This window comes from Dermacentor andersoni, unplaced genomic scaffold, assembly GCF_023375885.2.
Source record: "Dermacentor andersoni unplaced genomic scaffold, qqDerAnde1_hic_scaffold ctg00000747.1, whole genome shotgun sequence".
Classification (NCBI taxonomy): Eukaryota; Metazoa; Arthropoda; class Arachnida; order Ixodida; family Ixodidae; genus Dermacentor; species Dermacentor andersoni.
This window is the reverse complement of record NW_027315425.1, coordinates 10,001-22,500: the sequence shown is the minus strand read 5'-3', so window position 1 is coordinate 22,500 and position 12,500 is coordinate 10,001. Positions and strand designations below refer to the sequence as shown.

The window sequence follows — 12,500 nt, the reverse complement described above, 5'->3', positions numbered from 1 at the left end:
CTTCAGCTCGGCCAACGGGGCACCCACGCTCTCGAAGGAGACATTTTCCGTTTCGCGGCAATTCTCCGCCGTGCCGTGACTCTTCTCGCTCGCAGACTGCGCTGTCGCGTCGAACCGCTTTCGGGGGCCACCCTTCTCCTCCCCGCTCCTCGCAAGAATCTGCCGATTCCCATTCCTGCGACGAAGCCCGGAAGGGCGCCCACACAACTGCGGTGACGTGAACGAGCGACCAGCTCTGGAGCTCGACGTACTTCGAAGGCAAACAGCGCAAATTGCGATCGCGCTGGCTTTGCGCACGGCGCGGGAATCGGCCGGCGTTTCATTCCCACGTTTTCCGTGCACGCAAGCGTGCGCTTCCGACTCTCTCGCAAACGTGCGCGCTACATGGCAACAGACGTTCGCGCCTCGTGCTTGGACCGCTCTTTCCCTGCAGGTATCCGACTCCATCCTGCGGCGGTCTTGCTAGAGGCGCGCACTCGTCACGCTGCAGTAGTAATGCCTCGTTTCCGTCTTTTCGAAGAATTGGCACAACGGTTTGCCACCGTCTCCCTCTCGTGAGGCCGCTGGCGCGTGGCTTTAGCGCTCAACGTACTGTCCATGATGCCGACGCGGTCAAAACGAGTCGACGGACGCACGTTCCCTGTGCGCCGAAGTCTCTCTTGATATGTGATCCGACCCTCAGACAGACGAAGCCAAGGGAAGACCCAAGGCCGCAATGTGCGTTCAAAGAATCAGTGCTCAGTGTGTCCTGCAATTCACACCAAGTCTCGCAGCTGGCTGCGTTCTTCATCGACCCGAGAACCGAGTGATCCACCGCTTAGAGTCGTGAAAAATAGTTTGTTCAATTCAGTACAGTACAACCAGGGTTTTAGGCACGTGGCGTCTCCCTGTGTGTGGTTTCGAAGAGCGCCTTTCGGCGTGCGCTCCTCCAGTCTCGCTCTTTCGGCGGCCGCGTCTCAGCAGCTGAAAGCCTAATGGCACTCCACTCCTGCTACTCGCGCGTGTGTTTTGCGCCCACGCCTTCCTCGCTTGCCCTCGAGGTAGCTTATGCCGTTTGCGCGCACTCGAAGCCGGTTTTACCTGCCATCCAACCACCGGACCCGTGTGTCTCGTGTGCACGTTCACATCGCTCCACTAAAAATTGCAAAGAGCGACAGAGCCATGATTAGGGCTAAGCCGCTGTGGAGTCTTTAACGGCTACACGGCCACGGGCAGGGCTTCACCCCCATCGACGTGCTTCGCTTCAGTCAGCAGTAGGTTCATAGAAGGGCCTCAAACACACACACACTTTCGCATCGGCAGATCGCCGCAGCATAACCGCTGTTGATCCAACAGCCTACTTGAGACGAAAGACAAGAGCCCGGCGCGCGTACTCGCGCAGCTCTCCAAAACCACTCGGCCAGTGCCAGGGACGGCTCCCTGCGCCGGCGCCACAACAAGTCTACTTGAGGCGGAAGACGAAGCCAGCAAGGGCCTGGCCGCAAGTGCGTTCGAATCCGGGACTACAGTCCCTCGTCTGTCCGTACTTCCTCTTTCGACGTGCGGCGCCTTCCCAAAGCGCACAAGTCCGCTAACCGCAGAACGCTTCCGACGTAGCAAAGCCGCGTTTCCTTCGGTACTTCGCAGCAACGCCGCCTTTCCCTCGGCGGCGGGCGAATAGCCTGCAGACGTCGTCGCATTAAACCGCGATCTCGACACCTCGCGCGTCACGAGCAGGAGCCGACCGGCAGCCTCCGGCCCTTTCGGACTCGGTGGCATTTGCCGCGGAGGACGGGAGAGCACTTTAGGCCACGGTTCCTTCCGTACTTGGCAGCCGCACCCTCATACCGACAGTTCCATGACCGACCGAGCGCCACACCGTTCCTTTAGTACTTGGGCGGCAACAAAGTCGGGTCGTTACTCCATACTCGCCGCAGGAAGCGACCGGCAGCCGCCAGACTTTTCAGACTCGGCAGCGTTTGCCGCGGAGGACGGGAGAGCGCTCGCACCACGGTTCCGTGTGTGTACTAAGCGGCAGCGGCATTAGCTCTCGACCGTCAGTTCCTTGACCGACCGCACGCTTCGCCGTTCCCCTCGTACTGGGCAAAGCAGCAGGTCGGGTCGTCTTACTCCCATTCCGCGCAAGAGCGCCAAAGCGGACAGAAAGCCCACCCAGTGTGCGTTACGCCGTTTCTACCCGCGGGCGCGGCCAAGCCAACCGTCCAAGGTTGCAGCCGGCGTCCACTGGGCGCAACAAATTTGGCACGGGGCGCCCCTCAAAATTCAGGCAGTCCCCGGCATGTTCGGGTATAGCCGTCCCCGCGTCCAAGCGGGGCCAGCGGCGGAAAGCGTCGGGCGCAGCGAGCTGCTTCACCCACACGGGGTAGAAACAATGGCGCTCGCCACCCTTCACAATCCGGTAATGATCCTTCCGCAGGTTCACCTACGGAAACCTTGTTACGACTTTTACTTCCTCTAAATGATCAAGTTTGGTCATCTTTCCAACAGACCGGCGCAACCGAAAGGCCGCGCCGGACATCGGTCCGAAGACCTCACTAAATCATTCAATCGGTAGTAGCGACGGGCGGTGTGTACAAAGGGCAGGGACGTAATCAACGCGAGCTTATGACTCGCGCTTACTGGGAATTCCTCGTTCAAGGGGAACAATTGCAAGCCCCTATCCCAATCACGAAAGAAGTTCCACGGGTTACCCAGTCTTTTCAGACAGGGATAAAGACACGCTGCTTCCTTCAGTGTAGCGCGCGTGCGGCCCCGGACATCTAAGGGCATCACAGACCTGTTATTGCTCTGTTTCGTGCGGCTAGGAGCCGCTTGTCCCTCTAAGAAGGTTGTAAGGTGCTGGGAACCCCGCACCTATTTAATAGGCTAGAGTCTCGTTCGTTATCGGAATTAACCAGACAAATCGCTCCACCAACTAAGAACGGCCATGCACCACCATCCACCGAATCAAGAAAGAGCTCTCAATCTGTCAATCCTCCCAGTGTCCGGGCCGGGTAAGTTTTCCCGTGTTGAGTCAAATTAAGCCGCAGGCTCCACTCCTGGTGGTGCCCTTCCGTCAATTCCTTTAAGTTTCAGCTTTGCAACCATACTTCCCCCGGAACCCAAACACTTTGGTTTCCCGGAAGCTGCCCGCCGAGTCATTTGAGTAACTCAGGCGGATCGCTGGTTGGCATCGTTTATGGTCAGAACTAGGGCGGTATCTGATCGCCTTCGAACCTCTGACTTTCGTTCTTGATCAAAGAAAACATTCTTGGCAAATGCTTTCGCAGTAGTTCGTCTTGCGACGGTCCAAGAATTTCACCTCTAGCGCCGCAATACGAATGCCCCCGTCTGTCCCTCTTAATCATTACCTCGTATTCCAAAAACCAACAGAACAGAAACGAGGTCTTGTTCTATTATTCCATGCAAGTTTATTCAGGCGACTCGCCTGCGTTGAGCACTCTAATTTTTTCAAAGTAAAAGCACCGGCCTTCTCGAGGCACACAATGAAGTGCACCAAGAAAGGACCGGCATGATGTTCAGTCCGAGCCGTCGCATCGGGTAGATGCACTACTCGTCTGGAACTGAGATCCAACTACGAGCTTTTTAACCGCAGCAGCTTTAGTATACGCTATTGGAGCTGGAATTACCGCGGCTGCTGGCACCAGACTTGCCCTCCAATTGATCCTCGTTAAAGGATTTAGAGTGTACTCATTTCAATTACGGGGCCTCAAAAGAGTCCCGTATTGTTATTTTTCGTCACTACCTCCCCGTGCCGGGAGTGGGTAATTTGCGCGCCTGCTGCCTTCCTTGGATGTGGTAGCCGTTTCTCAGGCTCCCTCTCCGGAATCGAACCCTGATTCTCCGTTACCCGTAACAACCATGGTAAGCAAGTAACCTACCATCGAAAGTTGATAAGGCAGACACTTGAAAGAAACGTCGCCGGCTCGTGGCCATGCGATCAGCACAAAGTTATCCAGAGTCACCACACAATACGGGCCGAAACCCGATCGATCTTGGTCTAATAAAAGCACCCGTCGCCCAAAGGGCTTCAGGCTCACTGCATGTATTAGCTCTAGAATTGCCACAGTTATCCAAGTAGGAAGAAACGATCTAAGGAACCATAACTGATTTAATGAGCCATTCGCGGTTTCGCCTTATTTCGGCATGTACTTAGACATGCATGGCTTAATCTTTGAGACAAGCATATGATTACTGGCAGGATCAACCAGGTAATCGTTCAACTGCGCGTCCAGCCTTTCAAGCAGGCCGGACGCCGTTTTTGCGATGCCGAGGCCACCTTCAGGCGCCCCAACACGCTTCGTTCTCGCAAAGGGTAGCACTTTGCACAGTCCGAGACGACGGCGTTCGAGCTCGCAACGGCGCCCTCCCCGCAGGGCCGGGTATCGCCACGCGGCAAGAAGCACGCAACATTCTCGATAGACCGGTTGTGTCGACTCGATCGCGGCTTGCGGTTTCTCTCGAGCCCGCAGCACTGGTGGACCGACCGACACTTGCAACGTAGCCGAGACGGCAAAGCCGCTAGGCGACGGGTCACGCCCGCGCCTTCGGCGCTTTCGTATTTGATTCGTCCGAGGACGATGCGGAACACACTTCGATATCGTGGAAAAAGCGTCGTCCGACAACCAGCCCCTAACGCATCAAGCGGATGAGGCTGCAGACGTCAGCTGTGGGATCCACGGGAGCGATACCGGGGACACGCTTGACGGGCACGAAGCCCGCCGCATATCAAACACCCAGGTCGCTTTGGGGGCGACTGCTCTCTGGGACCCCCATATAATAGCAGCGATAAGTACCCAGACCTCCATGGGGCCGTACTCGTGCCACTTTCGACGAGCGTTTGGCGAAAATCGTGCCGCCTCGTAACGCCGCGAGCAAGATTGAAAGCTTACGTCGGCAGCACAATGCCGAAGTCGTGAAAGCGCAGCGCGTCCACCGAATGCGCGAACGGCAATTTCTCGCCAATGGCCAGTACGGTTTCCTGCACAATTGCCTGTCTGTCGCCCTACGGGGCCCCCGGCCGATCGATTCGAGGCACGCTAGCACGGCCCCTTCGCCATTTCCGAGCACGAGTGCGAACAGTGCGGGCGGCGTGCTCGACGCCCCGGCTGACGTCGTTTCGGACTTTGTCTCTTCGCGTGCTCGCGGCAACGCCGCGGCCAACGACGACGTCTGCGCGGTTCTTTGCCGGTTCCCGGCGTGCTACAGTGCAGCCCTCTGCAGGGTGACACCGGCTCCGTCGTGGCCGTGCGGCGGCTTGTACGCAAAAGTTGCGTCAAAGGCGTCGCGCTCGCGCCGCCCCGGCACACGCGGTTTCGGACTTTGTCTCTTCCAGCGCTCGCGTAGTCGTGGGCACGATTGTCGACGTCGCAACGGTGCGCGGACACCGCCACGAGCACGCGCAAGACGAAAATCGCACTACGGTACAATGTCGGCCGGGGCCGTACGGCCCCTTACAGTAGCAGCGATAAGTGCCCAGACCTCCATGGGGCCGTACTCGTGCGACGCGGCGGCGTACTGCGCCGAGCCGAGCGCCAATATTTGGCTTTTGCAGGGCGGATTCGAGCTCTGGCGATCGCCGCGGTACCGCCGCTCACCGATTCAAGGCACGCTAGCGCGGCCCCTTCGCCATTTCCGAGCACGCGTGCGAACAGTGCGGGCGGCGTGCTCGACGCCCCGGCTGACGTCGTTTCGGACTTTGTCTCTTCGCGTGCTCGCGGCAACGCCGCGGCCAACGACGACGTCTGCGCGGTTCTTTGCCGGTTCCCGGCGTGCTACAGTGCAGCCCTCTGCAGGGTGACACCGGCTCCGTCGTGGCCGTGCGGCGGCTTGTACGCAAAAGTTGCGTCAAAGGCGTCGCGCTCGCGCCGCCCCGGCACACGCGGTTTCGGACTTTGTCTCTTCCAGCGCTCGCGTAGTCGTGGGCACGATTGTCGACGTCGCAACGGTGCGCGGACACCGCCACGAGCACGCGCAAGACGAAAATCGCACTACGGTACAATGTCGGCCGGGGCCGTACGGCCCCTTACAGTAGCAGCGATAAGTGCCCAGACCTCCATGGGGCCGTACTCGTGCGACGCGGCGGCGTACTGCGCCGAGCCGAGCGCCAATATTTGGCTTTTGCAGGGCGGATTCGAGCTCTGGCGATCGCCGCGGTACCGCCGCTCACCGATTCAAGGCACGCTAGCGCGGCCCCTTCGCCATTTCCGAGCACGCGTGCGAACAGTGCGGGCGGCGTGCTCGACGCCCCGGCTGACGTCGTTTCGGACTTTGTCTCTTCGCGTGCTCGCGGCAACGCCGCGGCCAACGACGACGTCTGCGCGGTTCTTTGCCGGTTCCCGGCGTGCTATAGTGCAGCCCTCTGCAGGGCGACACCGGCTCCGTCGTGTCCGTGCGGCGGCTTGTACGCAAAAGTTGCGTCAAAGGCGTCGCGCTCGCGCCGCCCCGGCACACGCGGTTTCGGACTTTGTCTCTTCCAGCGCTCGCAACCATGTCGGGGCCGACGCCGACGACTGCGTGGTGTTTCAACGATTGCCGGCGTGACACAATGCAGCTGCGTGCGGGATGCCAGCGATTCCGTCGTGTCCGTGCGGCGGCTTGTACGCAAAAGTTGCGTCAAAGGCGTCGCGCTCGCGCCGCCCCGGCACACGCGGTTTCGGACTTTGTCTCTTCCAGCGCTCGCGTAGTCGTGGGCACGATTGTCGACGTCGGAACGGTGCGCGGACACCGCCACGAGCACGCGCAAGACGAAAATCGCACTACGGTACAATGTCGGCCGGGGCCGTACGGCCCCTTACAGTAGCAGCGATAAGTGCCCAGACCTCCATGGGGCCGTACTCGTGCGACGCGGCGGCGTACTGCGCCGAGCCGAGCGCCAATATTTGGCTTTTGCAGGGCGGATTCGAGCTCTGGCTATCGCCGCGGTACCGCCGCTCACCGATTCAAGGCACGCTAGCGCGGCCCCTTCGCCATTTCCGAGCACGCGTGCGAACAGTGCGGGCGGCGTGCTCGACGCCCCGGCTGACGTCGTTTCGGACTTTGTCTCTTCGCGTGCTCGCGGCAACGCCGCGGCCAACGACGACGTCTGCGCGGTTCTTTGCCGGTTCCCGGCGTGCTATAGTGCAGCCCTCTGCAGGGCGACACCGGCTCCGTCGTGTCCGTGCGGCGGCTTGTACGCAAAAGTTGCGTCAAAGGCGTCGCGCTCGCGCCGCCCCGGCACACGCGGTTTCGGACTTTGTCTCTTCCAGCGCTCGCGTAGTCGTGGGCACGATTGTCGACGTCGGAACGGTGCGCGGACTACGCCACGAGCACGCGCAAGCCGAAAATCGCACTACGGTACAATGTCGGCCGGGGCCGTACGGCCCCTTACAGTAGCAGCGATAAGTGCCCAGACCTCCATGGGGCCGTACTCGTGCGACGCGGCGGCGTACTGCGCCGAGCCGAGCGCCAATATTTGGCTTTTGCAGGGCGGATTCGAGCTCTGGCGATCGCCGCGGTACCGCCGCTCACCGATTCAAGGCACGCTAGCGCGGCCCCTTCGCCATTTCCGAGCACGCGTGCGAACAGTGCGGGCGGCGTGCTCGACGCCCCGGCTGACGTCCTTTCGGACTTTGTCTCTTCGCGTGCTCGCGGCAACGCCGCGGCCAACGACGACGTCTGCGCGGTTCTTTGCCGGTTCCCGGCGTGCTATAGTGCAGCCCTCTGCAGGGTGACACCGGCTCCGTCGTGTCCGTGCGGCGGCTTGTACGCAAAAGTTGCGTCAAAGGCGTCGCGCTCGCGCCGCCCCGGCACACGCGGTTTCGGACTTTGTCTCTTCCAGCGCTCGCAACCATGTCGGGGCCGACGCCGACGACTGCGTGGTGTTTCAACGATTGCCGGCGTGACACAATGCAGCTGCGTGCGGGATGCCAGCGATTCCGTCGTGGCGGTGCGGCGGCTTGTACGCAAAAGTTGCGTCAAAGGCGTCGCGCTCGCACCGCCCCGGCACACGTGGTTTCGGACTTTGTCTCTTCGAGCGCTCGCAGCGATGTCGAGGCGATCGCTTACGTCTGCACGGTTTGCGGTGTGCTACAATGCAGCAGTCTGCCGCACTACACCTCTTGGTTGCCGAGGCCAGCACGGCAATTTACTGAAGCGAGCGCATTGCGCCCAGGCGGCAGCGGACTTTGTTGCTTCGGGAGTGCTCTTGCTGTAAAATTTGAACGGCTGCAGCTGCGCGAAGCAAGTGTACCTATTTTCACTCTCTCTCTGTCTGCCTTTGAGGCGACTGTAATTTCACTTTAAACGCAACTGGAGGCGGGAGCAACCTGATGAGAGTAGGTGGACTTCGGTACATGTAATTTAGAAATTGCTTTCAAGCTTTGAGGACATACACCTTCGCGCCATCTGCTTTCCCCGTCTCTTTGGCACTTTATAGTATGTGCTGCATGCTCTGCATTCCAAAGAAACACGCCTGTCTCTCTCCCTCTCTCACGTTCTTCTTCTTTTTGTAGCTGCTGTTGTAGAAGATGCTATGCTCTTTAATCGCTGTAACATAGAGTGCTTGCACAAGCCAACAACTTTTGCGTGTTTTTTTTTTTTTTCTCTTCCCAAGACGTTTCTGCCATTATTCACTAACTCTCGTTCTTAGTATGCAATGGAGCGTTAGCTCGCGCCATCTACCTTTCTTTCTGTATTGCAAAGTCCGCAGGTTTTCCTAGTTCCGTACACAGATGGCGCCAATGCGTTTTGGCGCCAGGTTCGAACGACCTCGCTCTACTCGTGTTTGGCATTTGAATGTTTCAAAGGGGTTTGCGACAGGGGGTGGTTCTTGTGCAAGGCTGAGCTTTCCAGCTGCGTTTAAGCTATGCTAGCATGTGTGCGTATATATATATATATATATATATATATATATATATAAATACACAAACACACACACACACACATGCATATATACATACACACACACGGTAATGGTAAAGATGATGAGGTAGCACTTTTTTTTTTCTTTTTTTTACAATGCCTGTGTTTCAGATGGCGATCTTTCTCCCCTCTATGTTTCCGGTTGGAAGGAGTGTGCAGCGTTTTCTATATTTATTTTGTCATTCACTTCTATGTTGCTCGTCTTCGTACATGGGGCATGCTACCTAATTCTACCGGTCGATTCGACACGTTGCGATCCGTCCCGGCCTGTGCCGTATCAAAATTTTCAGTGGGCCTTGCGGTAAATAAAAAGAAATGAAGGAAATGCGCGTAGTATATTACAATTGCACACGGGCTTGAAACGAAGCCCTCAAGGAAGGTCACCTTGAGCGGTCGCATTCAGACGGAAGTAAGCATTCCCCTGGCGCGTTTTTTTTCCGCTCGCCTGTTCCGTTTTCTACGAGGTTGCCTTGGTTGGTTTCGCGTTACAAGCAAGCTTGCACTCGGGTCTCGTTTCTACGCGACAGCGTTTCGTTAACAGCGAAAGACTGAGGCGTTGCGAATTCATCCGTGAGATAGGGAGCGTTGAGTCTGTACACAGGCTGAATTTTATAATATTGCCCACGCTGTTGCTGAGGTTACCCATGTCGGCAGGGCGCCCACAAGGCAGTAGTACAATGAAGTGAAGTGAAGGACATCGCTTCTCGGCCTTTTGGCTAAGATCAAAGTGTAGATTTTTAAAGCCCATGTACGAAGATTTACGAAGCCCATCTACGAAGATTTTTAAAGCCCATGTAGGCACCTCTTAATGATCTTTTATGTTTTAGAGAAGCGTTTTGCCATGTATTTTACACCTTTACAGTTTTAGCCTTTTATCACTAACACCACTAACTAGTTTTTTTAGTCATTTGTTTGCGTTTTTAGATTATACACCTTTTATCCGTTTTTTCCTTGGTTTTGTAACATATTTTTGATGTATTTGTAACTAGCATAAATAAAAAACTCTGTTCTTATCAGCTTAATATCTGATACGGGTTCTATATGGACCCACGATATTAAACCTATTTTTGGAAGTTGGCGGAGTGCTTGAAGCCTGCTTCACCTCCGCCGCAGGTCGGCCCGGTATTGCACTACCTCCGGGATCGGCCCCGCTCACTTAGGTGAGACTTCATTCAATCAAAATGAAGAGCACAAGCTCAACGCGAGCACTGACTTGACACGCACCATTCCTATACTACACGCAACGATGCCGGTTCGCGGACCACGAGAGTAATTAAACTGCCACTCCATCTGTGTGTAGCGTCGCACTTGTTGCGTCGCAAATGGGACAGCCGCTCCAGCAAATTTCTAGTTATGGGCTTCGAGAAAAATTAATGAAAGCAAAAGAAAGAACCAGAATTCCTATTTGTCCGATGTCTCTGAATGATTGTCTCCTGTAAAGAGCCACTTGGGGGGATGGGGGGTAGGATTAGCCGTGGGGTTCGCAATCAATATGAATCCCACTCAAAGCCAACACTGGATTTTGGAGTTCACTATCGCTTGGATCCGTAAACCACCGCGCCCACGCAAGCTCGCCCTGCCGCCGAAATCCGCTGCCCAAGTGGAAGAAAGATTCCCTATGAAAGAAAAATAGAGTGCCCGATTTCTGGCAACTACTGTGCAGCCTTTGTGTACACATTTTCGCAGCAGTGGGACCGAGCGCCTCGAAAACAAACTTGTCGTATGCCCGAATGTGGCGAAATATATTCAAGGGTTAAAAGGTGCCTCATCTTTCTAACCTGTATGTTACGAAGACCTGTTGCTACCTTTTCATCATGAACATCATCATCATCATCATCCTGGCTACGCCCACTGCAGGGCAAAGGCATCTCCCATGATCCTCCAAGTACCCCGGTCAGGTGCCGATTGTCGCCATGTAGTCCCTAATCTAATCTGCCCTCCTACCTTTCTGCCACCCCCTGCTACGCTTCCCTCCTCTCGGAATTCAGTCTGTAACCCTTAATGGCCACCGGTTATCTTCCCCCCAGATTGCATGCCCTGCGCATGCCCATTTGTTTTTCCTGGTTTAAACTTTGGTGTCATTAACGAGCGTTTGTTCTCGCACACCCCAATCTGCTCTATTCCGATCCCCCCGTGACGCCACACCCATCATCCTTCTTTCCAGAGCCCGTTGCGTCGCCCTCAGTTACCCTTCGGTAATCCTCAAAGCTTTTTGTTGGGACACTCGTGGCATCTTTCTCGTTTAATGAAGTCAAATTTTTTTCAGTTTTGGGGGAAAACTCAATGAGCTAGGCGCGATTGTGTCCCTGGCGCCGCTCTCAACAAGATGGCGGCGCCCATGCTTTTTGCCTGCAGGTTCGGCCCTACGCAGAACACGCCTGCCGGGCAGTGTAGCCACGTTGAAGGGGCAAAGCGTAGTGCAGTGAAGCGCTTGCTCGGGCGAAAAACGCAAATATGAGCCAAACAGGAATTTCCATTATTGGAAATTCCAGTTCAGTTTGCGCATTGCGTTCGCCTAAGGTAAAGAACACAAATGCGAGTGCCACAGCAGTCAAGTCAAAGCTTAGGATTGCGTACCATTTTTTTTTTTTTTTTCGTGCCTTTTACTCCTGGCCTGCGTGGCCCTAGCGCGCATGCACACGAAAGTAATGAAATGGTGAAAACACGAAATAATGCGGTGCGGCTGTATCATATCTATTTTGTGCGCTTTGTTCTTTGTGGACTACAGCGGTGTGCGTCATGAGAAAGTTTCGGTGCCCTTCTTGGGTGACCAGTGAAGCTATATTTAAAACCACATTGATTTGTACGGTTATTGCTACAAACTGCGTGTGGGTGTTTTTCTTTTTCGCTGCCAACGATGGGTTATCGCAACCGCGATCGGTTCTGCTGCTACGCTAGACGCGTGCTTGCCAACGGTTGGCTCTATACGCGACCCGCGACGCGTGGTCGGCACATTCAAGCAGTCAATTGCAAACCGTTCCAAGAAAAAGGATGTACTCCACTTGCCACCTAGTTCGACGATTGTACTTTCTGACCCTCGAGGAAGCGCCGCCATCCCACGTTTTCTATAATACGATAAGATTCAGAGCGACCGCGACCACTTGTCTTTGTCAATATCTCGGAAACGCTTTCTTTTTCTTTTTTTTTTTAAATCCAGATACTCAGACGCGCCCGTGTTCACGCGCACTTGCTCTCTCCGATAAGCAGGGAAGCTCGGTTGGGGTGGTGTCGGGCCTTGCGCATGCGCTGCTGAGCTCGTCGCTTCGCCGGCCGGTCGATGCTGGCGCGGTACTGGTAATGAACTTCGACGTGCATGGTGAAACGTCACTTTGTATTGCCACTGTAGACTAGCAATGCAATGTGTTTGCGAGCGATTGGATAAATGAGAAAGCGTGCACTGTCTACAGTTTATGCCCCTCTAGAGTAGTGGAAATGTTGCTCCAAGTGTTAGGTTTGTAATTTGCGCCTACGAACATGAACTAAACAAAGAAAATGGTCTGCAGCCGCCTTCGCTTCATAAAATTCCCGTACGAAGAAATTTCCGTGCGCGAATGAGAGAGCAAAAGAGAGAAACCATGCTAAGAAGAATGGCTGCCTTT

At 55.7% G+C, this 12,500-nt stretch overlaps 3 non-coding genes across 3 annotated transcripts; 1 reads left to right on the top strand and 2 right to left on the bottom strand.

The window, feature by feature from the left end:
• Nucleotides 1-672: 672 nt before the first annotated feature.
• On the bottom strand, nucleotides 673-825 carry LOC140214913 (5.8S ribosomal RNA). Its single transcript, XR_011891839.1, has one exon. It is a non-coding gene; the product is annotated as a 5.8S ribosomal RNA (ribosomal RNA).
• Nucleotides 826-2,399: 1,574 nt separating this feature from the next.
• On the bottom strand, nucleotides 2,400-4,214 carry LOC140214915 (small subunit ribosomal RNA). Its single transcript, XR_011891841.1, has one exon. It is a non-coding gene; the product is annotated as a small subunit ribosomal RNA (ribosomal RNA).
• Nucleotides 4,215-9,865: 5,651 nt separating this feature from the next.
• LOC140214914 (U2 spliceosomal RNA) lies at nucleotides 9,866-10,057 on the top strand. The gene has a single exon (XR_011891840.1). It is a non-coding gene; the product is annotated as a U2 spliceosomal RNA (small nuclear RNA).
• The last annotated feature ends 2,443 nt before the right edge of the window (nucleotides 10,058-12,500 follow it).